This window comes from Leptinotarsa decemlineata, unplaced genomic scaffold (genome assembly GCF_025532065.1).
Source record: "Leptinotarsa decemlineata unplaced genomic scaffold, Ldec_3_MD MMD2_tig00026314_RagTag_RagTag, whole genome shotgun sequence".
Taxonomy (NCBI): Eukaryota; Metazoa; Arthropoda; class Insecta; order Coleoptera; family Chrysomelidae; genus Leptinotarsa; species Leptinotarsa decemlineata.
Genome location: NW_027412684.1, coordinates 3,649,958 through 3,653,880, shown reverse-complemented (window position 1 = coordinate 3,653,880; position 3,923 = coordinate 3,649,958).

The window sequence follows — 3,923 nt, the reverse complement described above, 5'->3', positions numbered from 1 at the left end:
TGAGTAACTATATGTCACAGTATCCACATGTTGCCAATCGATCTACTCATCCAAAGAGAATTCTTTATAGCATTCAAACATGTTCATTATTTCATGAATTTTGAAAAAGCTAATGACAAAAGTTAAAATATCTAGTAAGAAATAAATGATGATTAACCATAAGGTACCTATCAGTTTCACGAGCAAATTAACGGAATATATACTTTTAGAAAGCCAAATGTAATTGAAGGTTGAAAAATAAAATGAAACAGTTCAGGTCACCCTATTGGATCGTAATTATCATAAAAAAGTAATAAAATTTCAAATAACGTAAAGGAATATAAAAGTAGACCTGGTGCTGTGTACCTAAGAGCATATGGAAAATAATGCAATCTCACAGAAAATCGTAACAAGAATCTACCTTCCACGATTATACTTCCTGGGCAACATGGAGGCCATATCATAGCATGGTGCCAAATATACAGTATGATTTGCACGATGAAAAATATGAAGTGTCGGGACTCCTTAAAAATATGAAATAAAAATTACTTAGAATTACAAGAAACTGAACTCAGGTAAAGGTGGCGAAACAAAAAACAGACCATTCTGCCGATGATTAAAGTAGATTTAAAATTTAATGTCGTTATTACTCATTCCCACTCAGACCGTTAATCAAAAAAAAAATTCACGTCCACAAAATTATAATCGATACTCACTTGTGTACTGCATGAAATAGGCCATAAAACCTTTAGAAACAGAAAATTCTTTGAAACGAATGTTAGTGACAAAAAAGTGCCGAAGAATAAAAATTTGTGTTTCGTTGTTTGAAAATGGACATGAAGTTGAGAAACGATTTTGTAAAATATTTTGCAATGTTGCAACATGAATAAGTAGAAAAAAGTACTGAAGAAGACATGTTTAAAGATCATTTGAACGCCATACCTACATTTGAATACACCTGTAGTACTGCTCATTAGTTTTCTTTGCATCTCCATTTTGGTAAACTATCGACAATTAATTCGATTATGCCCATCACTACTTGAGATCGTTGGCTGAAAGTCTCATAAAGATTTCTGAGGGTTACAGACAGTTATTCTTAGTTATTTTGAATATACACATTGTGTGTAACATTCAGTATGAGAAATATTTTCAAGACAAAGTTATGGATTTGAAGGTGTTCAAAGAAAACTAAGAAATAATCAAAAATGTTTGAAGTTTACTTACAGAACATTACAAGTTAGCAAAATAATTGATCAAAGTATTCCTAACTATATTATTATTATTAACATGCACATTTTGCATATTTGGTGGCTCATTGATATTGACTAGATTAATAAATGCCTCTTGTTCAGCATTAATTTCAGGCACTGGTTCATTTTTGTCGCATGCAATGTTATGGAATACAGCTGTAGCAACTATCATGGTTTGAACTGAATCTAAAGATACTCTCATTCCCATAGAAAGTGCTGGGAATCTACGCTTCCAAACTCCAATTTGTATCTCTACAACATTGCGCGTTCTGATCTGGGATTCGTTGAGTAAGGCCTCTGCTTCGGTTCTCACTTCTTGAAGGGGGTTATAAGGTACAGCTTTAAAACATAAGCACTATCCCCCAATATAACAGAGTCACCATATAATCCATTCTCAAATGATTGGTATAATCTATAATTTTTAAAAATGTGCGACTCATGAGATGATCCAGGCCATCTAGCAACAATATTCCTGATTTTCAAATTTGCATCAGCAACAGTTTGGACATTTAATGAAAAGAACTGTTTACGGTTACGAAAAATGTCTGCATTGTCTCCTCCAGGCGATTGTATTCTTACATGAGTTCCATCAATTGCTCTAATGCACATTGGGAATTTAGCTATATCATAGAATGATTGCCGTACAATGGGAATTTCTTCGTTTTCTGGCATTGATATATATTGTGCTCCTAACGATGCAAGTGCCGCACTCACTTTTCTAACAACTCTGCAGGCTGTAGATTTACTAACACCAGTTAACTCAGATGCTGTTCTCATGAACGAACCATTACAATAAAAATTCAAAGCCAGAAGAACTTGATCACTTGCTGATAAACAGTCATTTCTATGGAAAAAAATTACCTAATACGAGTAATACGTATAATATAATGGAGTTTTGAAACAAACCTTTCTGTAGGATGCTCAATGAGGTCTCTAATCTTTTCTACAATAAGCTCTGTTGTTCTACGGGTTAATCGGAAACGGTCAAAAAAGTCCTTTTGATCATATTCTTCAAAGAAATTTGTTCTAGGTCTAATTACTTTTGGACGCCGTACCACTTCTTCATCGTCACTAAATGCATTTATTTTCACAAACTATACCTAAACGATTTGATCTCCACAAACTTTATTGAAAAAATATATCACATGTTTCGTTTCAAGTGATTAATCACTTGAAAAAGCTAATGTTTAGCGTTTCAAGTGATTAATCACTTGAAAAAGCTAATGTTTAGCGAAACATGTGATATATTTTTTCAATAAAGTTTGTGATCAAATCGTTTAGGTGTAGTTTGTGAAATTACTATGGATCTTCATCAAGTAAAGGCCGAATCAATCAGAAAAATGCATTTATGTCGTACAACACCATCAACAAATAGAAAAGTAGGGTTATTTTTTTTGGTCAGTTCTTAACCAGTGGATTGTGTTATAGTAAAGTTGACCTTTGGTCTACTTCAGGTAAATGCTTGACCATCGTTGGTGAAACACATTTTAATCGTTAACCAATGGATTCGTTCCAACCATTAGGGACCAGACATTGTGAAACCAGCCCTGAATCATCAGATCTGAAAGTAAAATACAAATCATTTAGCGATGTGGGTTGGTTTTGAAGTTTTTTAACATCATCGTTGAACCATTCAATTTCGTTTGTTCTTTGACAGTGATTTTTCAACTACAGAAGAACGTAAATTATGGTGGATCAAATAATCTTTGGCCCTTCTACGCTTCTGTATTTGACAGAACATGTTTACAAAAATATAGGCCGTGTCAACTGAAACCACGAGTTCTAGAAATACTTCGAGTTTCCCTACCTTCTTTCTCAACGAAATTTCATTTAAATAGAATACATTCAGTTACACTTCATTGTTTGTTTTGTATATAATATGTCACATTTTTGTGCATCTTCTGAGAATAATTACAATATGTTAAGTTTGCGTTCTGGACACCTTCAAAAAAATATATCAGATATTTTTGAATCTTTTCTTTTAAATCGTTTTTAAAATCGTATTTATACCCAGCAAAATGTTCAAATAAAGATGTATAAACCATTTCTTTCAAATTATGGTCCATATAGTTTCTTTTGCTATGTTTATGGGTAACAGTTTTTAATTCATTGTTCACTTTTGTGAGGTTATTGAAATGATGTAATTTAAGTGTAGACTCGGCCGATTCCATCGTAGTGTGGAATTATTACATATGTGTCAGTTGGAGTTTCTTCATCATTAATAATGTATTTCTATCTGTAATTTGTTTCAAATTTTTCTTCTAGAAATTCATTGGGCTGAGTTTTTATAGGTTAGTGATATCTACATCACAGCAAGTTTCTTCTTGTGGACAGCTATTATGGTACATTGACTCACATTCAAAACCTGTGTTCATTCATCAACTTTTTAACAATACCTGCACGATTTTATAGACCGATCTGAATGATGTATTTCATGGTTGGTCATCTTGAATGTGTACATTCACATTCGGTTATTTCTACTGATATGGGGTAATTATCCGAAACAGGTATGTAGATCATCACTCAATTGACTTCAACAAGGTTGAACAGGAATTTACCAGATCCTACTGTGTTGGAAAGTTGGAAGAGTTGAATGTTTAGATTTTTATTGCCATTGCCATATATTTCTCAATACAGTCCATGATCTTGTTCTGTAAACAATTCAAGAACAGGGGAAGCAAATAAAAAAAAGAC